Source organism: Manis pentadactyla, chromosome 3 (assembly GCF_030020395.1).
Source record: "Manis pentadactyla isolate mManPen7 chromosome 3, mManPen7.hap1, whole genome shotgun sequence".
NCBI lineage: Eukaryota > Metazoa > Chordata > Mammalia > Pholidota > Manidae > Manis > Manis pentadactyla.
The window spans coordinates 34,353,003-34,375,970 of record NC_080021.1 but is presented as its reverse complement, the minus strand read 5'-3'; the positions used below and the strand labels follow the sequence as shown (position 1 = coordinate 34,375,970).

Here is a 22,968-nt window from a genome sequence, read left to right as displayed (position 1 = left end):
TGTATACCTTCTGCAACTCCACAAGTTTCTTTAATGTTTTAAGGAGTAAAATTTCTGGGTTATATGTGAATTCATGTTTAGATTAATGGAATGATTGCTTTCCAAGTTTGATGTTCCAAATTATACACCCCCCAGAGCTGCACATATTTTTCATCACTCTACTGTCCTTGCCAACAATAGATATTATACAAATTTTTAGTTCAATGTAATACAAATAACATGATATCTCATTTTGATCTTAATTTGCACTTCTGTGAATACTAATGAGGCCAAGCCTTTAGTATTTCCTCTCATTTGTAATGCTGTTTGGTCATTTATTAGTCTCTTTTTATGTTTTTTTTTTTTTGGAAGAGGGGAAGATGTTCATCTTTTTCTGGTTGATTTGTAAGAGTTATTATAATTAACGGGGAGTAATCTTTAGTCAAATTTGTACATTTTAAATAGTTTGTAGTTAGTATTCCCATTTGCTTTATGATGTCTTTTTATAAATAGAGGTTCTTCCTATTAATGAGTTTAGCATCTACATTTAAGGTTAACATTTCCTTGAGATCATAAAAGTTATTTTCTATAATTTCTTCTAAACATTTCAGAAGTTTTCCTTTGAAATTAAAATTTTAATCTACCTGGAATCTATGTATATGTATTACATAAGCAAATAATAACTATTATTGTTTTTTTCACATAATTAGCTCAGCTCGTTTCTCCAGTGCTCCCAATAATATCTTTATTATTATCAAGTTCTATTATGCATCGGTCTGTTTCTTGGCCCTCTTGTCCACGGAATGTTCTATTCCAATGGCCCACTGGTCTGTTCTTGAGTTATTATCACACTGTGTTCACTGATACAACTTTGTAATAAAGTTTTATACTTGGTAGCACATTTTTGCTCATCTACTTTCTTCAGTTACAGTTTACCCATTATTGGACCTTTGCTACTTCAAGTTAAGTTTTAGAATTAACTTGTCAAGTTCCTCAGAAAAAATAAACCTGTTAAATTTTGATTAAGTCTGCAGTGAAATTTAAGGAAAACTGACATTTTTATGACATTGAGGTATACCACCTAGGGACAAGGTATATAGTTCTCTATATTTATGTTTTAAAAATAGCTTTCAATAAAATTTAAGCAGTTCTTCCCTAGCTTTTTGTGCATCATCTTTTAAAATACCTATTTCATTGTAACTATAAATAACATATTTTAAATTTTGCTTTGTAGATTTATAGATGGTGTATATTAACACATTGGTATTTTATTTTTTATTGAAGTATAGTTGATATATGATATATTGTTTCAAGTACACAGCATAGTGATTTGACAGTTATATACATTATTTAATGTTCACCCCAACTAATGTAGTTACTATCTGTCAACATACAAAGATGTGTTGGAGCTATTGACTATGTTCTCTATGCTGTACTTTCATCTCTGTGACTAATTTATATTATGATTGAGATTTTGTGCCTCCACCTATTTCACCCACACCAGCCCCTTCCCCATGGTAACCACCAGTCACTCAGTCTCTATGAGTCTATTGCTGTTTTGTTCATTGTTTTGTTTTTAGGTTCCACATGTAAGTGAAATCATATGGTATTTGTCTTTCTATGCCTGGATCATTTTATTTTGTGTAATATCCCTAGGTACATCCATGTTTTTGCAAATGGCAGGATTTCTTTTTTCTGTATGCTGAATAATATTCCATTGTGTATATGTACCATATCTTTATCCATTCATCTATTCATGAGCATTCTGGTTGCTTCCATATCTTGGTTACTGTAAATAATGTAACAGTAAACATAGGACTGCCTCTATCTTTTTGAATCAGAGATTTTCTTTTCTTTAGGTAAATTCCTAGAAATGAAATTACAGATATTGGTGTTTCTATTTTTAGTTTTTTAAGGAAACTCCATACTGCTTTACACTGTGGCTGTACAAATTTACATTCCCACCAACAGTGTAAGAGGGTTTCCTTTACTTTACATCTTCACCAACACTTATTTCTTATCTTTTCAAAAGTGGACATTTTGACTGGTATGAGTTGGTATCTCATTATGGTTTTGATTTGCATTTCCCTGATGATTAGTGATGTAGAGCATCTTTTCATGTGCCCATTGGCCATCTGTATGACTTCTGTGGAAAAACACCTTTTTAGGTCCTTTGTGCATTTTTAAATTAGATATTTTGTTTTTTGGTGTTGAGTCATCTGAGTTCTTTATGTATTTTGGATATTAGCTCCTGATCAGATATATCACTTACAAATATATTCTACTATACTGTAGGCTGCCTTTTTTTATTGGTGGTTTCCTTTGTGGTACAGAATCTTTTAAGTTTGAAGTAGTCCCACTTGTTTATTTTTGCTTTGGTTTCCCTTGCCTGGGAAAACGCAGCCAGAAAAAAATTGCTGATGCTTATTTTCAAGAGATTTTTGCCTCTGTTTTCTTGTATTATAGTTTTATGGCTTCTTGTCTTATATTTAGGTCTTTAATCCACTTCAAGTTTACTTTTGTATATGGTGTTAGAGACTAATACAGTTTCATTTTTTTGCATGTAGCTGAGCACATTTCCTAGTGTCATTTATTAAGGAGACTCTCTTTTTTCCATTGTATATTCTTGCCTCCTTTGTCATATATTAATTGACCATATATGTGTGAGTTTATTTCTGGGATTTCTATTTTGTTCCATTGATCTAACACACATTGATTTTTTAATATTCTTATTTTATTCAGGTGCCTTAATAAATACTAATTCTAATATTTTTCTGGTAGATTCTTTGGGTTTCTATATAAGCCATCATCATTTGTTAATAGTGACATTTGAGTTTCTTCCATATTTATAGTAATTTTTATCTTAAAAACTAGAGATAGGACCACTGGTACAAGTGGCTATTTTGTCTGAAAAACTAGATGTAGGACCTGCGGTACATTTCATCAGAAATGTATCTAGTGTGACCAAAAAAATCAAATTTTTTACTTAATTTTATTTGCATTTCAATGGCAATTTGTGGCTAATAGTTTATTGGATAGTGTAGATCTAGTGTTCTGTCTTTATTAACACAGACATTAGTTATCATTTTCTTACTATTTACATTATTTCTTTTGAGATTACTCTACATTTTTAACAATTTTTTGGATCAACATTTTTTGTTGAATTTCATACCTTATTTCTAGAACCTTCTTCCTCCTTTAAGTACATCATTTAGAATATACAGCAGGAAAGGTCTGTTGGTACTGAACTCTGTTTTTCTTTTATGTAAATGTCTTTAGTTTGATAATGACCTTGGAAAAGCATTTTTGTAACAGAACAATTCTAGGTTGATCATTATTTCTCTCAGCATTTTGAAGATATTGTTCTAAGGACTTTTGACTTACTTTGAAGCTATTGAGAAATATACTGTTGGACTAAATTTTCTTCCCTATTGACTCTGCGTTTTTCTCTGACTACCTTTTAGATACTTCCTTTATTTCTAGTATTCTGAAGTTGTACTATAATATGCTTCACAGATAGATTTTTCTTTGATTATTCTGTTTGGTACATGTTCTTGTACTATTCTTATAGTTTCTGTCTATCGTAAGTGCTTGGAAATTCTCTGTCCAATTCTCTTCCATTATTGCCTCTTTTGTGTTTTCTATTATTTTTTAGGGATTACAATTAGATGTATATTTGACATTCTTGTGTTTACTTCCTCTTCAATAACCTCTTAAAAACATTTTCATGTCCTTTTCTCTAAATATTGCAAATTGTTCAGTTTTTCTAGTTAAGCATCTCTAGCTGTGTCTAATGTTATTTAATATAGTCATTAAGCTTTCAATTTTAGTGAATCTATTAAAAATGACTAAGCACATTATTTTAAAAAATGTAGAAGTTTCATAAAAGAAAAATAATCTTGTATTCCTTACTGATTTTTATTATTTTAAACATTTATTAAGACATTTTATAACATGATGATTTTACATTTTCCATCAGCTAATTCTACTATCTCCAGGTTTTGGCAATTTAAGTTTGTTTTTTGTTTCTGATAACCCCATTCATGGTAGCCTATTTAATTTATTATTAGGTGATTTTTTTTTAATTAGTTTATTTTAATTTTTGAGAATTATGAAGGGTTACTGTAGGGTGGCTTTCTGCCACATAACATTTGGTTTACTGGATCCACAGGCAAAAAGGAACATATATCTACAACCACCTTGGAGCATCCTGCCTTAATGTCACCATCCACACCTTGCAGAACTTCTTAGGTGTCTCCTCAGCCCAGGACTATTGGGAACCTTGACTCTTGTATTTGTTTACTGGTACTATGAAAAGTTTATCTCACTGTTCTTTTTCTTCTTTCTCCACTTGCTTCTTTATTTTGCTCCACATATCTTTTCTTTATCTTCATCTTTGGAGATTTCCTATTATTTCTTTTGAACACAGCTCTTTAAAAAACAAGTGTGCTATGGTTATGCAGGGTCAGTTTGCCTTCCTTGCCAGAGGAGGACCGTTTGGAACATCAATTCTATGATTCTGCTAACATCAGAGTCAGTTCATGATCATCATAGGCTTCTTTTAGAGCTCTGCAGCATTTCTGGGTATCAAGTGCTTATTATAGAGTCTCCAGTGCTAGAACTGGATTTATTCAATTTTTTTCCCTAATACATTAGACTTTTTTGAGCTTTATGAAAATCCAATTATATTATCAGATAATTAAACTGGTTATTTTAATAAAATATGAATAAAATGAAATACCAAATTGTATCATCTCCAAAGAAGCATAGGTAGGAAAATAGTTCCCAAGAAAAGTTGTAGATATGCTCTTTAAATTTTGCTCAAATTCATCCTTTTGATCTTGTCTAAAATTACAGATAGCATATGGAAAGAGTATGGAATCTGGGGTCAGAAAAAATTACTGTAATCTAAGCTTAGCCATTAAGCATGTGATTTTCAATAATATAATCAATTTACATGAGCCTGAATGTCCTTACTTGTATAATGGAGATAATTTCCATTTGTAGGGGAAACCTCCATTTTCTAGGGTATCTCTTTCTGTACCAGGAAGAAAAGGATGACTAAATCTCTAGAAACGGATAAATTTCTAGGCAACTGATAAAATCTGCATACTGACCTCACCTTGTTTACTGTGCTTTGCCCATCTTCCCATAACTGGCTTCTTCCTTCCTCAACATCCTCTTTTGTGTTTAGCTAGAGATGGTAGTTAAAGGGGTAGCTTGGGCCATTTCAACTGTTACTCAGTTTTCCTGGGTATCTTCCATGGGTGGTATACATGTTGTTAAACTTCTGTTTGTTTTTCTTGTGTTAATCTGTATTTTATTACAGGGCTGTCTCAGCCAAGAACCTAGATAGAAAGATAGAGATAAAATGATTTTTTCCTCCCCTAGTTGGGTAACTTACCATGGCACCCGTTGAGATACCATACTTACCTCAGAGCCTGCAAATGGGATCTGGAAGACTGGCAGAAGCTGGCAAAAAGTAAGAATTCTTACCAAAGTCAGCTCTCCTGGATCTCTCTCTGTCTGACCTGTTGAGAGGAGGAAGTAGAAATTTCTTGTCTCTCCCTTTCCAAATTTAGATTAGTGAGAGAAAATAATCTTGTAAACTAGTTCCTGGGGTATATAGTGACTCTGTAAAGGATTTTTGTGAGTACTCTTATTTCTATTGTTCTCTTTCCTCCCAGAAATGATCATTGTTTTCTTTTCACTCTATACTTTGTGCCCTTTGTTATAAGAAGGAGAACATAAGCAAGATAATGTTTCCCTTTTGTGCTGTCCTATGTCTTGAGAGCTTGGCTTTGTGACTAGTGAGGATATTCTCTCTAGTGCTGGCCAGCCAAAGCAGGTTGGGGATCCAGAGCTGTAAGTGACAAGCAGCATTCTCTTTCCCAACCAAGCTGGCTCTCAGAGGAAGGGTCCTAGTCCATAAGGGGCTTTTGTCATCTCAACTCCTGTTTTTTCATTAATGTTGGAAAAGTCCTATTCCAGCAGTGCCTGCCCAGTATCACATATTAGCAGGTGTGACTGGAGGCATCTCATGTTCTTGTGGGAAACCTGAGACACTGTTTTCACTAATACCATTCTAAATGCCAACAAAGGTCTTTGCTTTCTTAGACAAATGCTGGGAATGAACTTATTGAATCTGGGGGCTGCATCTTTTATACCCTCTTTTGGGATGCCTTTTACATCCATTGTTAAACCATGAAAAGGCTGATTGGCTTGAGTTCTATTGAGATAAGTATACCATTGAATATCCTACTCATCAATGGCCAAAGGATAGATCTTTCTGAATTGGAAAAGCTGTATTTGAAAAATTTTTTAGAGAGCTCTCATCCTGAACTACGGTCTTTTTGGTATCTAGAGGGAGGTGAAATTGGAGAGAACACAAAAACGAGTATGACATCTAGTCTTAGAGTCTTCTTTAACAAGATGAGATTATACAAAGCCCTCTTTAACCTCTGCTTTCAGAAGATCCTACCAAATTTAGAGAAGAGTTAGAAAGATCAGTGGACATTCACAATGCCACTAACAGGTACCCTGATTGGCTGCTAAGGAGTGCTTTTCCCATCCATTTATTATATTGTAGTTAACAAACCAGCCAGATGGACCCCCTGGGGAAAATGTCCCTCACAGGAAAACAAAGAACAGAATTTCTCCCAGGCCTCTTATAATGATCAAGAAATGGCTCAGCTGGAGGCTGATGTTAAGGGGCTAACAGAAGCAATAGAAGAGGTTTTTTCTTCCTATGGTTGAATTGTACACTCAGATAATAAGGTAAACTTTTATACAGACATTATATAGGCATACTGCATTAGACCCTGAAGCTCCAACATGTAGAAATTTTTTTGCTCTAGAGAAGAAAATTGAAGATAATGTATTTTGATGGGTGACTCAGCCCCTAGGTATCATTAGGCTGCAATCCAATTCTTTGAGGAATTAGAACCAACTTTCTTTGTCTTAAAAATCTTCGTAAAACCATAAATGCAGCTCTAGAAGCAATTCAAAGGCCATCTATCCTTACCAATCATCAAACCTCTCCTGTTCATTTCAAAATGTTTACAGGTACTATAAAAGGACAATGTTTCAGGACATTGGAAATGCAATTGTTTTGAACTTAAGAAAAAGGACAAATTTAAATAGTAATTACCTTAGATCTCTGATAATAGGCAGATATATTCCCCCCAAACTGCACCTTAGAGAAAACTTACTTTCTCTGTGCCTTAGAGATACAAATTTTCTACCCTGTGTTTTCTAGAAGCTGAAAGATATTTCTTTGAAATACAAACTTTAGGGAAATGGTTCTCATTCGTTTAGAAATTCAGCAGATAAAAAAATCTTAAGTGTCTTCTTCACAAATATTAGTAAAAAAATCTCTATCCATCTTAGTGAATAAACTTATTCAAACAGCAAGAAACACAGTTTGGATCTAACTGTTCTTTATAAACTAGTGAGTTTTGTATTGTATGTGCATCATGGCTAAAATTTTATAATGAAAGCTATGAGATTTGATTGTGTGTGTGTGTGTGTGTGTGTGTGTGTGTGTATGTGTATGTGTATAAAATAGATGGGATGTTTTTCTATCTCAAGATGGTATTGCCAAAATTAATTTGTAAAACCTATTTGGCAGGCTTGAAGGAAAATGCTTGTATGGATTGGGTGTTCCAAAACTCTTAGAAATATAGAAACTAGCCCTAATATTTTTCAAGTTCAGGGGATCTGAAATAATCTTTGATAAATAAAAGTTAGTTGAAGTTTGTTGGTTTGATTAAAATAGATTTGTCTTTGGAGTTAATATAATGCGGACATACTACTTTTATTCTACCTGGTTTTACTACTCAAATAAGCTCATGTTATCTATGTTACAAAATTTGTCAACAAGAGAAAATAATTTAAGATGATTGTTGACTTTATTTAATGTCTCATGAAAATTTCAGAATAATCTAAATATGACTGTTAAGAACAAGTGAATTAAATAGATATAGGTGGAATGAAAGTCTATAAATTAACTTTCAACAATGATGAGATTTTTATAAGATATATCTACTTTGAAATAGCTTCCAAAATCTTTTTTGGTAACTTGAAACCTTAAAATTTTGCTAAGTTCAATAATAGAAATACATTGAATATCTGTATCATTTCTTAGTAATATACAATATTGAACATTACTCACTGAACATTGGTTTATCTGCTTTCAGTTTCTTATTATAGAGAAACTACAGATACTTGGGTCTATTAGTAAACATGTCTTGTGCTACATTGGTAAATTTATGAATAAATCTCTAGAAGTATATGCCTTCTTTTAATAGTGTAATTTTTCAATCTAAAGAATACTGGTATAACAGTTTACAATTGCTTACTTACAAGTTTTCATTAGAAATTAAGGTTTCTAAAAGTTAATTCTAATTAGTATACATAATTAAAACTCACAACAATATTAAGGGAAACTATCTCTAAATGCAAGTAACGTAGGATATATTTTGGGGTAAGAAAAACAATGAGATATGGAGATGAATTTTTGTTAAGGGAAATGGAAGTAATACAGTATTAAAAACAACAGGCTATTTCTGAACAGTGAAGAGGAGAATACATAAATTTAAATGGATATGGAAAGTCCAGAAGAGAGAAAGAGAATCTTTGTGTGGCCAAGCTGGCTAAAACTCAATTGTTATTATAAGGGTTTAAAAAATTTAGCTTTAGATAAATACACTGTTGATATTAAAGCTTAACTTAATTTTCTTTCATCTGCTAAAAGAACAAAGTTTTCTTGGACTATTGGTCTGCTCCTGATAAAATATTAAATCCTTTCACAATACCTTAAGTAATCTGCCTGGAAAGCTAAGATTTTGATGTTGTATCAAAATAATTTCCTGGGCTTCATATTGTCTTTATCAGGTCTTTGATTACTTAAGATAATGGAATCTTCTCATAAAAGAGTGAGGTTTTGTTCACAACTGTGTATGTGACTTCCTGAATTTGCCTTTAAAATCTTTTATCATCACCTTGGTCAAATAGATAATTAAGTTGTTTCATAATGATCTGTGGTCCTATTTAATCAAATGTCCAGAACCTTTCAATAGTTTTGACCAATTTCCCAAAATCAAAATTCTAAAAATCTTTTTGACCCAGGACTGACTTTGGGATTTTCCAGAGGTTTCGTGGAACATCTCAAAAGGTTTGCTTTCTTTCCTTATGAAAAGGGAGAGGTTACATCAATTAGGTTTATTTGATATGTTGTTACATAGGAAGCATTGTCAAATAAGAAGTATAACTAAACCTTCTTTACATTATATTTGTAGGGGTATATAGTATTAATATAAGTATTCCAGGATTTGTTTGACACTTCTGGAAATCTGATATTCTTGGTAGGTTATAAGTCACAATTCTAGTTATCATCTTAAAATGGTGTATGTCACAGACATAACCAAATTTCCTTATCACTTACATTATAATAAACTCTCATCAGATCTTCAACTATGGCCAATTTTAAGTTGTTTTATCATTTATACACAGTTACTAGTTTACTCTGATGCTTTTGCAAAAGTGCTCCATCTTTAAGACCATCCATGGAAAGGACTCTGATAAGTACAACTTACTGATAACTTTCAGATTATACCACTGAAGAGGCTAAGAATTGATAGAACTTAATGGAGAAATTGATAGATTCATAAAACTTCTAGTGAAAGATCAAGATCAGCAAGAATTCATTATATTGGGCTGAATTGATTCATGAGGATGTCTTTTTGTTTGAAACAGTGCTGGATCTGATTCTTTAACATTTTGCTGTTCTGGATTTAAGGAAATATGTTTCTCTTATCTATGACTTATAGCAGTTTGGTAAACTACACTTTCGTGAGCGGAAATGAGACAAATACATTTTCTCCCTACTTGGTTCCTCCTGAATTTGGAAAGTCGTATTGGGTATCCTTATTTTCATGGTCATAGTTATTTGTGTAAGTTCAAAAAGAGCATGTTCTCCTTGTAACAGGACACAGTTATAAATACTGGTTATATTACCAAGGCTTGACTGAAATATCATATTTGAGAGTGCTGTGCATAGAGTCAGATATGATCAGATACTTTTAAGGAATTAATGTTGACTTTACGGAAACAACAAAGCCCCTTGAAAAAACATCCTCCAGGTACCTTGCTTATAGGGTTCTCAATGGCCTTACCAAGTGAGTAAAGAAGGCCACTTCCTGAAAGGTCCAGGAACCTCAGGCTATATTGGAGATCTTAGCCAAACCTATAGGGATTGCAGGCAAAGTCTGATGGGGAGTCCTTGGCTTCCTAGCTTTGAGGTGGTTTAAATGTCCAATCTGAGATTTCTTAAGAAATTTCAAGCAAAACAGACTTAAAAAGAACATAGATGGTCAATCACTATTCTTGCTGCACTTAATGTCAATAATCATCCCCAGTTTAATGAGACTACACTTATTTTTAAAGCAAATTGGTCTTATTGTGATTGGTAGAAATGAGAGTGATTATAGAGAAAAAAATGTTTCAGTAGAAGCTATAATACATGGATATCAGTTTCTAGTACTGTTACTCTTGTTTTCTACCTATAAACTGGACTAGATTCTGAATTTTTCCAGTTTCCTCAACTATCTAGCAACACCTTCCAAACTAATGTTTCCAGTTTTCTCCCACATTTTTGACTTTGAATCACTAAGAACAAAAGTACCCTCTTCCCAAAGTGCTGCAAACTGAAGCTGGACAACGTGCTATACACTTAAGAGAAACCACAATATCTCATGTATGGACAATCTTAATCCCTAGCGCTGCGGGGGCCACTCAGGTCACAAGAGACATTCAAACTGTAAGCCAGCAAAGTCTATCAGATTGCCACTGTCTGGCCTCATTGCATCTGAAGAATACTTCAAGCCTGACATCGAGAATGGCTGTTCTCAGGACTCAAACTCAGTTTAGAGTCTGCTCTATTTTCATTTTTTTGTTTTTTTTCCCTAGAAATGCCTCTTGAAATGAGATACAACTATTTAATTGAACTTACCTGTTTTCAAGATTAAGACACTGGGTATATATATATGAGCTAGTTTGCATGTACATCTATAGGAAGTTTACCCAGGGACAGATGGGATAGTCAGTCACGGGAGTACTGGCCCAAGGGAATGGTGGAGAGGAAATGCGCATTGCATTCTCTCCTCTCAGTTCCTGGTATGTGATTGGTCAGGCATCCTGCAGTCACCAGAGATCCTCCCACAGTGCTAGGGACAGGGAAGCAGAGTGTTGTGAGAGCTGGGGAAAGGGTTGTGAGAGAAAACTAGGAGAGAATGGTGGCTGCCAGAGGGAAGCCACTGAACCCTGGTGCCCGGAGAGAATTAAGCCTGTGCTGGAAAGCAAGAGGGAGCCGTGCCAGAGCCAGGAGAGACTGATAACTATGCTGTGAGAATAAATGTGGTACCCCTTTTAAAACCGCCAACTTCTTGCCCTTCAACCCCCACATAGTGGACACTTGTCTTTATTCAGTCTCACTGATTTCATAGTGAACTTACTCCAGGCGGTGAGCTCCCCCCTCCTGGAGCAACTCTGCATCAGTGAGAGATGAAGCAATCTATCAACTCAGCTTCTGGACTGTGAAACTTCAGTGCTTTGGGAAGAGGGTAGTTTTTGTTCTTAGTGATTCCAAGTCAAAACTTCACAGGTGGGACTGAAGCGAAGCATAAAAATTATCTTGAGCTGGTTATTTTTAAGAAACAAGTTCTGAAAACCAGTAGAGGTACCCCTTCATAAGAAACATTTAAATAATGGAAATCTCCATTTGTAAGGGTGTCTCCCTCTCTGAACCAGGAAGAAGATGACTAAATATCAAGAAACTCTCATCAGTGTATAAGGCAACAATTTAAATCTACATAACAATCTTATCCTTGTTTATTATGCTTTACCTAATAACCTCCCTTAAGTGGCTTCCTTCCCCCACTCTCAACATTGTCTTTTGCCTTTAACTGGAGACCGTAAGTTACTCATTTTTCCTGGGTATCTGCCCCATGTATAGAGGAGGTATACATGTTATTAAATTTCTGTTTTTTCTTGCTAATCTGTATTTTTTGTGTGTATGGGGGGGGTCTCAGCCAAGAACCTAGAAGGGTAGAGGGAAAATTATTTTTCCACCCCCACATAGTGGACACTTGGACAGTATTAAGTTTTCTTTCCTTCTTATGGAATCTTTGAGCTAATGTGATTAAATATGACTTCCAAAAATAGATCTAGAATTTTTATTGATATTCATTCATTTCTAAGGCAAATCTATCAGCCTTATCTCTGTATTAAGTTGAGAGTTAATTTTTAAAAATAGTGCAGAGTGTAACTCCTACCTATACAAATTAAGTTACTTTTAAGATATGGGAAGTTAGCTCTGATTGTAGTTAAAAATGTGAACAATGTTTATGTAACTTTAGTTAGGCAACATCTGGAACTGATCTCCAGAACTTTGATTAACAGAACCAGCCTGATGAATCCCAGATGTTTAAACATGGCTATGTTTCTGAGACTTACTGGATTATGAGAGTGAATACATGGAAGGAAGGGAAACATTTACAAGAACTAGGTGTCAAAGTGGCCAAGGGGGTATTTCGGTGTTGGCTTAGTTGGGGTTAGGGGGGAAATCTTTCCAAATGAACATCCCCTTTAAAGTTTTATATGTGTTATTTAGACAAAGATCCTATCTTTGATGACCTCAATAGTATGTCTTAATAAATTTCACTCATATTTGTTCATGCACAAATGTATTTCGAGCATCTACTATATCTAAAGTCCTGTGGTTAGAAAGACAAATAATAAACATTCCCTGCCTTTGAGTCACTCAGTTTAGTGAAGGAGATGGGCATGTGAACAGTAATTATAATCAATTATAACTGCTGTACTGAAGGGCTGTGTGCACGAAGGAACCAGTTCTGCCAAGGAAGTTAGGATGATTTCAAAGAGAAGACAATGGGCCCAGGATTTCTCTACAAAATTCCTTTCGAGCTGCATTTAGCCATGCTAGAATATAATAACAACTTCCATAGAAATGTATGCTCCATAGATCACCAGACCATTTGTCATGTCATAAAAATATATTTAAACAGCAATTTCTGAAATCATAAAACTAAAGCATTTTGACAATACAGTGTGACAATGGCAAACACATGATTAATAATCATGTGGATGTCCTATCATTTGGTAAAGTTTCTAAATAATATTTTCATCTTTCTTCTCCACAAATTGTGATTTTAAGTGAAGGAATGCCTTTGCTTTTTGTAACCTTTCTCTCCTACATGGGCAGGAAAGGAAAATCAGAAATGTTCTGAGTTCAAAATTAGTTTAGAAGCTTTTGTGGGGAAAAATATCCAGTTGTTTTGTGATATACTTTAGTCCTCATAAAATCTCCATTTTTCTCCCAAAGAAATATCAATTCTGAATGAAAAGAAACAAAACATGCATCCTAAGGAGAAGACTGAAGTCCCCTATTGACAGCAGTTTTGAGAAGATTTAGAACTGCAGTGTTAAGCATAAAATAGTAATCTGATGACAAGAATATAAAAGCTAATTCTTACACAAAGGTTTTCAGGGAAAACTAATGACCCATTAGGTTCAAATGTTCTTCAATTTCTTTACCTAGCCATGACTAGCAATTTCTTTCTTTTATTTTATATTCAATGTATCAATACTTTCTTCTGTATAGGCCATCAAATCTAAATTGCCCATTTACTCCTGTAAATTCTTCTTTTGAAGAAACAAATATACCAACTGACCTGGGATGTTTCCTCTACTTGGACAGTCTCCTAAACCTGAAACCCTTCTCACAGCAAATGCTTACTTATCTTTCAAAACCTGGTTCAAATGGTGGTTCCTCAGAGACGACTCCCCCAGTCCTTCTAGGGTTGGTAAAACACAATTGCTACACATGCCCATATTACCCTAACCCATGGTCCTCATCACACCTGTAATTGTACACTCAGGTGTGTCTTTCTCCCCTGATTGTAAGTTCCAGGAGAGCAGGAACGTTTTTTAATCTGTATTTATCATTGTATCTCCAGTTCCTTGTACTCACATAGTAGATACTTGTTGATAATAATGCATTCAAAATCCTTATCACAGTAATAGTTTTGCCCTTATTATTTATTTCTTGTCTGATCTGTCAGGAAGGTAGGTCTTACCTTGGAGCTTTCAAAACACTCTTCTCTCTTTCTGGACCAACTTTCTCATACATGATTACTTCCTGACTTTCAATTCTCATTTGAACCTCACATCTTCATGGAGATCTTCCTGCACCAAGATTAATGACTGGGTTATTTTCTATTACTTGTTTTCTTCATTAGGCTAATCACAATTTATAGTTATATACTGAATTTTTTCTTAATAGCAAGTTAAGGGCAGGACTGCATCACCCAATGCCTAGTCAGTGTTAGACAGACAGATGCTATTTTTTTTAACTAAGTAAATAGAAGTTGCAGCTGTGAATGTTTGGTGAATATCTCTAAGTTTCTTAGGCACAGAACCTGTCATTTTCTTCACTATTATTCTAGTATCTAACATGCTTCTTTATATATAGTAAGAATTGATAACTTTTTGTTAAATGACTATATAAATAAGGTTTTGGAATGTAGCTCTGGGAGGAGGGGTTCCCCGCCCAGGACAAGTTCTCTGTGATTTTTGTAAGACCAAAGAAAGACAAAGGGGAAAGTTGGAGGAAAAAGTTTGGGGAAAAGGGGTTTAACACATTTATTCTCACAGCGGTCACAGGCATCTTTGCACACATGACTGGCTAAAATGCGCTCCCCAGCCCGGCTACAGGTTCTGCTCCCTAATGTGAGCTTAATCCTGTAAGCAGTAGGCGTCAGTCTCTCCTCACTCCCTACCCTCCAAGCTCCCTGCTCTCACACTTGGGCTTAATTCTCCAGGAGCACAGGGACCCCATGGTTCTCTTAACCCTCTCCCAGTGGCAGCCAGCCCCTGCCCCCATGCTCAGGGAGCAACTCTATGGGCTGGTCCCAGGTGACTGGCAGATGCCTGACCAATTATATACCAGGAACCCAAAGGAAAGAATGGGTGTTTCCTCTTTATCCCTCCCCTAGGCAGGTACTCCCATGACAACCAGTGGCTCTGTCACAAGTAAACATCCCATAAATGGGATGTGCAAACATGCTCTTATATATACAATGGACACTATTAAGCCAGGTGGGAATCCTTGTTAGAAAGTTCCATTTTCCCCACATAGAATCATTAAAAACAATTTTAAAGGTCTTATATAAATCCTGTCACTTATACTCTATATTAGGAAAAAAACAAGTGATATGAATTGCATATATAAGACCATAAAACATCAATTACCAAAACGTAACTATATAAATTCTACTTAGTAAGAACTCCTAGTGTGCAAGGTGCTATTGACCTCTCAAAACAAGACAAAGACCATCTACTTTAGAAGTTTTATTATCGTAACTGGGGTAGCCTTTGCCTCAACATTTTGAGGGTATCGCTATTAGTTTTCAATCCATCATGGGGTGAGGTGATTGATACCCCTCTGCTCCCCTACTAGGAGTAGCAGCATATCCAAAATAATTCCCTGTCCAGAGGTCCTCTAGGTCTACACACTCAGTGCCAGACTCCCAGTGCTGACTTGAGGAATGACTAGTGCCTCAGAATGGCATTCTGATGTGCAGAGCCTGAGATCCCCAGGGATGCTAAGGCCCATACTTCCCTGAGGCCTCTGGGCAGGGTCACCAGGGACAGGTGACCCAGGGGTTAACCTGAGTCCTCTGTTAAGGGCACTGTCAGGTACACTGGGGTGACACCTCTTTAAAACCTTTCACTTCATTGATACAGTTACTTCCCAGGCCACGGGACAGTGTAGGTGAATCATAAAGTGACTCACCCAAGGGATTCAGATTCCTATTCTGCCTCAGGGAGAAATCATTTTTTGTCATCTAAAAAATTCCCAAATTTTCTTTTTGACTATAACTTATACAAAACTCACTTGCTCTGAGGTCTTCTATGAGCTTTCCTTTTGTCAGGTACAATGATTTTTGCCCAATAACCCAGAATTTTCTTTGAGGCATGCATCCTTAAGAATCATTTTTGTCCTTTTATTAATTAGAGTTACAATAGCTCTTGATATGCATTAGCTGTTGAAAGAAACAAACATTTTACAAGTGAGTTTCATATACTTGTTCTTAATTTATCCTAATCACAGCACGAGAAAGGCTTTGTTGCTCTTCTATAGGTGTGTTTTAGCTGTCAACAAAATTATCTGTGGAACTAGAAAATAATAAATAATAAATGTAAATATAAGCAGCTGCAGCAGACCTATGAATGTGAATCCCCATGTGTACCTGGGCAAGTATAATTTTAAAGAATATGAGGTAAGAACCATGAGTTTTCAGTGTCAGTGCCCAGGTTCTACAGTAAGATCTGTGAACTAAGTACCTTTTCAGGCAATTACCAGCTGTACTATCTGGGATAAATTAGCTTCTCTGAGCTTTCATTGCCTTATCTACATAATGGAATGACAGTGATCAATATGATTAAATGAAACAAAAATTGCTAGAATCAGTAACAACTAACATGCTACATTTCTTGTTTACTAAGTGACAGACAATCACTGAGAGTTTTACATGTAATATCTCAGTTCATGCTCAGAATAGCTCTGGGGTAGGTACTAGCAGTATTTTCATTCTATAGATGGCAAAATGAAGGTCTTTGAAATATTAATTTGCCCAGATTTCAAAGCAAGCAAAGTGCCCAGACTGGGATTTAAATCTATGTTGGCTAATAATAATTTGGTGCTTTTAATCATTATTCTATGCCATCTTAATACAATGTCCAGAATGTAATAAATACCAAATATGTTATATTACTATTATTGTCATTATTCTCTTTAGTCTCAAATCAAGTCACAACTTCAATGATATATGTGTGCTCTGCAAACTATTTAATGGACCTATATTTTAAAATGTCAAGCGAGGCAGAATCAAATGAAAGCAACAGATTTTAGACTGTTAGTGTAGTATTAAAATGCAAAATGGGTTTTTAGAAGGGATTGGAGAATTAAAAGAAAAAAGTGAAATTTAAAACTGAAAAGAGAATTGATGAAGGGAGAGAAGGACAGCAAAGGAGCTAGCATTTTCGCCACCCTCCCCAGTGAATTGGGAAATCAATGGCTGCAGTAGACCCATCCACAGGCATGGGAGTCTATACGACAGACATGTGACTGCACCGCCACCAGGATAGTCTGTAGGCCAGCCATCTTATTGTGCACACTCACTGAGGGGACAGTGTGAACTGCATATAAGATATGCTGGCCACCAGTACCCTGGGAAGAGGCCAAGTGGAAGCCAGGGGAAGAAAATGGTAGAGATTGTTGCTTAAAATGGCAACACCAGATTCTGTGGGTGTCTTACTAAAGCACTTCCCTGTTGTCTCAGTGGGATTACTGATCTGAAGAGTGCCAGTAACCAGGAATTAATGCCATCATGGTTCAATATTACCTTCTAATTCTAGATTCCTAATCTATTCAAATGTCTGTTCATGGAACCACATTCAGAATAAAGCTGGGCCTCCAAGTTCTATCTGTATCCCCTGTATAGTTTGCTGATGTGTCCTGAAGTGTCTGGAGCTCATGGCTTTCCCAGAGCATCATGCTTCTAAACCAAGCTCAACACAGTTATATTTTTCATCCCTGCCTCTGCCTAACCAAGGAAACTGTCTTAAAGAAAATGGCATTTGATGGAGATTGAATTTTATGGAACATGGTTAGTCATTCTTATAAGTACAGTTTCTCCATTTAAAGAGTGTATAATAATCATGCATATACTATGCTTTTTTAACATGGTTTTTAAAAATTATAGAAATTAACCAGAAGATTGTAGTTCTGCCTATACACAAACAAGTTTGATTTGCATGAGACAATTTGTACTTTTGTTTCACTGAACCGACTAGTAGTTCAATTGATTTAACTGAATGAAAAAGGTTTTTGGTTTTAAAAATAAAACCAATTATTTTTGTTTTGTGTTTGTAGAAACCATACATGTAGGCTATGGACACAATGTACATTAAGTGCTGGTGGCACAAATGCATAAAGAATATAGCTGCTACCCTCATGGAGTTAACAACATATGTGTTTTAGGCAATATTGTCCATATTTAGAACTTTACATAGAACACAAAATGCCTCACTGTGAAACTCTTTCACATGCTGAATTTCAGTTAAAAATGCAACTTCTTTTTAATGATTGTATAGACAATCTAACATGGTTAACAAGGGACAGCTTATAATTTTGTGTCTCTTCTCCCACTTCCTTGCATTCCAGTAACATGTCTGCTTTCTTCCAATGCTACTTCAAATAACCAATTTGAACTGTAGAAAATATTGGAGAGTTCCACCTCAAAAGAAAAATTTTGGCAAGTTTTGAGTGAAAACAGAGAATTATAACAGAAACCACTGTGCATACCTCTACTGCTGAGAGCAGACCTCATGTTTTCACAGTCACCCAGTGCTAATGCAGCAGGAGGGCCTGTCCTAGATTCTTTCTGGCTCCAGACTACTTTATTTCCTTTCTTCTCACTGTAGGAGAAGATTTCCTTTTTCCCTGTGTCTCAGGGCCAATGAGACAACAATAGCCCTACTGGGGCTGTTCAGCCCTACTTATTAGCCCTAGTTGATATTTCTCTTTTTTGTTTTCTTCTTTTCCAATTCTCATAATTTATTATTTCTGCTTCTGTGTAAAGAGGACTAGATTCACTATTAAATTAAAAGCTGAGGGAATAATAGTTCATTACCGCTTCTGAATACTGGTTATGTCCAGGTGCTTTGTATTCCTTATTTCTAAAAGAACAATCCCTAAAGCAAGATGTTAATATCCACATTTAGCAGTTGTGGAAACTGAAGCTTGGAGACTAAGGAAAATACTAAAGGTCATGTGGCCAGTAAGTAACAAAGTTGATGGGAGATTTCAGGACTGTTACCTTCCAAAGGCTGCATTCTCTTTACTATGCTATGAGTCTATCAACTGGTCTAGCTTAGCATGGTTTACCTTCCCAGGTATGGAACACTAAACTTCAAGTGGTGACTATGGAACTTATCTAAGGATTAAGTTTCTTCTTTAATTTTACTTCTTGCCAATCTGTCCGGAAACTATAGCTCTAACTGGAAATTCACTAGACCATGCAGTCCTGTTTGACTTCAAAAGCTCTGCTCCTTGCCCCTTGTGTCCTGCTACTTTGCCTATCAGTATGGTTGATCAGTTGTCTCCAGGCACCAACTGCTGGAGGCTACAACGTTTGAACTTCAATGACTGAGTTTCTTGGAAAAGCTTTCAAGCTTACATATCAGCTGCTCTTTTCTAAACTATTCTTCCTGAGGCAGTATCAGTCAGAATACAGTTATAAGAAACAAAAATCTTGCAATTTGAAGAAAAAATTATTCAAAACAAGGAAGGAATGGTTTCTAGGCAGGTCCTCCAGGAACAACCCTCAGAGCAGAATGATAAACTCCCCAGTCAGGGGAGTTTTTCCTTCTGTTACAATCAAGGAGTAAGAATCACAAGGCCTCCTTTGCAATTGCTTCTGGGTATCCCATGTCAGTGACTGGGCACTGGAGCACTGTTTCAGAAAGACCCAACATATCCCTGGCAGTGATTACCCACAGAAAATAGGAAGTAAATCATTGGCCTCCACCCCACTTCCAACTTGTGGAACTTACATGAATAGACCTCATTCGTAGACCCCTAGCTGCAGGGGAGTTTGAAATACAATTTTCAGTTTCCCAGCCTGCCACACAGAAATGTTTTAGGGAGCACTTGGAATAGAAGACCAAAAACCAATTCTTCTTATTCAACAGAGGGTTATTCGGTAAATGTTGATTTGTGTGTATGTGTATTAGAGATGGAAGATTTTCAGCAAATAGTTAAAATAATGCAAGCAAATGACATTACACACACCATGTGAGTCTCTCAATTATTTAGATGATCAGTGTCTTGCCCTACTGAATGCATACAAATATTTATGCATCATTAATGATGGTATTTGACAAAGGGGTTTCCTTTCTCAAATGCATAAATGACTTCTTAAAGGAGGGAGTCTCTTAAATATTCTGTGACTCCAGGTAGAAAGAAGTGTTAGGCAGAAAAATAGACATGAGTGGGTAGACAGAATAAAGACAATAAAACCACTTAAAGGGACTCAAATTGTTAACCAGATAAAAGAAGAGAGCCAGAAAGGACTCACAAAGTTAATGAGTTAATCAATTCAAGTTCCAAAGGCCAGCAGTGACTTAGAATGTTCAGATATTCTCCAGATAAAGAAAAGTATCAGATCAGAGCACAGCCCATGTCTTCATTGAACCAATTAGATCATGCCATTGTAAAATCTACTTAGCCTGCAAAAAGGCCCATCTTATTCTTTAACTTAACCTATATGCTGTTTTTCCCTCTTCTTTTGGTCTCTTAATCAAGTAACTTTGTAACCAGGTCAGGAGACAGACCTCAGAAGTGTAAATGAACCTATGTGGACAAAGAATGCCAGGATCTGAATCAACACAGTCACCTAAATAACCTTATTCTTAAGATAAAACTTCAAAGGAATTATAAATCACCTCTATGCACATGCCTTATGCTGACCCTTACCCAAAAAGCCCTATAAAACCCCAAACCCTAAATCCTTAAGTGTGCCTCCTCTCTGAGGTTTGCACTGGCCTTTCTTCAAGTGTGTCAGTCTGTTCTACTCCAGATAAGTAGGGAGAGGCTGCTGAGAGCTCTGATTTGAGCTTCCAAGTTCCTGTCACCTGGGTTACCTGGAAAGAACTGCAGCTGTACAATCTTGCTCTTTAGTAGCCTGCCTGAAAATCTCCTTTCTTTGCCTTTGGGAAGTTCTCAAAACATAATCTCACTCCATCCAGAACTCTGCGGCTGCCTCGAATCCTGGGGTGGTAGGGACTTAGTTCCCATGCTGTACAGATTCAAATGGATACTGGACACCAGGTGACACTGGCTTTAGGAGTTGGCAGGGAATTATGCCCTATGCCAAAAAGCAGTTCAAAGAGCTTCCTTTTCCTCCCTCTTTTTCCTTGCTCTCTGCTTTATTCGAGTAAACCTGCCTTTGTCTGCCTTGATACTCTAGCCCACTCCTCCATTGGCATGTATTCAAATAAAGCCCTAGCTCTGCTTCACTGCTGTGTTTCTGTCCTTCAGTTCTTTGTTGTGGCAGCAATAAGAACCGAGGAGAATAAACTCAACCCCCAACAGAAGTATAGAGTGTAAGCTCTACAACCCTTATGTTAGAGAGACACTGGAAAAGAATGGAAGAATAGCTTCTTGGCAAATGCTAGGCATATGTTATATTTCAAATTTTAAAAAATCAGCATTGCAGGGAACCTAAAACCAATTCAAAGCAAGTTAATCAATTATAGAGAAGTCAATTAATAGTGGGATCACCAAATTACTACAACAAAAGGCTATGGTTCATCATTTGTTTAAAAGAGAAGCTTTTCTAGAGACTTCAGAAATAACAGTAATGGTAATGACCTATTTCAAATTGACAACAGCACGAAAATTAATATTTAAACTTTTCATGTCTTTAAATGAACCTTGAAACTAAGTGTCCCTTAACTAATTTATTTCTGTTATTGTAAGAATAACAAGAGACATGTACCCCATAAGTGAACATTTTTTTCTTTGAATTATTTTTAATTGGGCTGTAAACTAGCCATCTCCAACAATTTTATCAAAAAATACAGTATGTATAAAAAACAGTGAAAGGGACAAATCATTAATCTTTGAAAAAAGAGTTAACTTTTAAGAAGTGATATCTAAATACAACACCAACTTTTAAAATCTGGATAATGTAAAATCTATTTTGGTTTCTTTAAATCAATTTTTATCTTTCTTCTCTGTTTCTGACAAGGGTGCTGCTGGGGAAAGTTCCTAAGGCTAACCTTCATTTTTCAAAAGCACACTTTGAAACAGGTTTTCATTTTTGCATTCTCTTAAATAACTACAAATATTTTAATTTTATTTTCTACTAGGCTAGTTGGTGTAAGAATTTGAGTCCTGGGAGTTCCGTTTCAAGATGGAAACACAGGAGGATCCTGAACTTGCCTCCTGCATGGATATACCAAATCTACAGCTACCTACATACAGAAAAATTTCCTCTGAAAATAGCAAAAAATAAAATAAAATAAAATAAAAACAAGCGAGTGAACCCCACATTGAAGTGAGTAGGAGAGGTTGAGATACAAACTCAACATGAATCCCATTCTTAGCACAGCAATCCACAATAGGGGGAAAACAAGTATGCTTCTCCATAAGGAACAAAGGGTTTGAACCCCACATTGGGCACCCCCAACCTTTAAGACCTGTACTTGAAAGATAAGTTCCCAAGACATCTAGCTTTTTTTTAAATTGAAGTACATACAATATGTTATGCACAAATCTTAGTGTATAACTCAATGAATTTTGGCATATGTATACACTTATAATCTAAACTTACATCAAAATATCAAACATTCTCACTAATTCTTTTTCCTCATTCATTTATTTCACCCATCTCATCCATCACCCTTTCTTACGGCAGCCAACAGTCTGTTCTGTATCTATGAGTCTATTTCTGTTCTGTTTCAAAATATCTAGCTTTGAGAAAACCAACAGGGTTGGGGTCCACACAAGGATATAGTGAACTGAGAAACAATTCCTAAAGAGTTCCTATATATAGATTCACCAGCCCCAGGGCCCAGCACAAAGCAGTAGTCAACTCAAAAGCACCCAATCTGTGAGAGAGGCTCATTTGCTTATCTTAAATTATCAACCCAATGTACATGCATCTAATTTAAGACATACAGTTCTACTGAAATACTTTCCAGATACGGAAGCCAGTAGGCCCTGTCTTTGTGCTCTGCGACTGCCTTGTTTCAGGTCACTGGTATCCCCCAGAAAGCAGCTTGTGCACTTTTCTGGCACCCTGATTTTAGAATCTGCAACCCAGGGGACATCTCTAGATC

The 22,968-nt window shown here is 35.8% G+C and overlaps 1 long non-coding RNA gene across 1 annotated transcript in view; it reads left to right on the top strand.

Annotated features, from left to right (window-relative positions):
* LOC130683148 (uncharacterized) overlaps nucleotides 1-22,163 on the top strand; it is a 30,178-nt gene extending 8,015 nt beyond the window's left edge. Inside the window, exon 2 of the long non-coding RNA XR_008996760.1 lies at nucleotides 21,997-22,163. This is a non-coding gene — a long non-coding RNA (uncharacterized LOC130683148). The remainder of the gene's footprint in view (nucleotides 1-21,996) is intronic.
* Nucleotides 22,164-22,968: the final 805 nt, after the last annotated feature.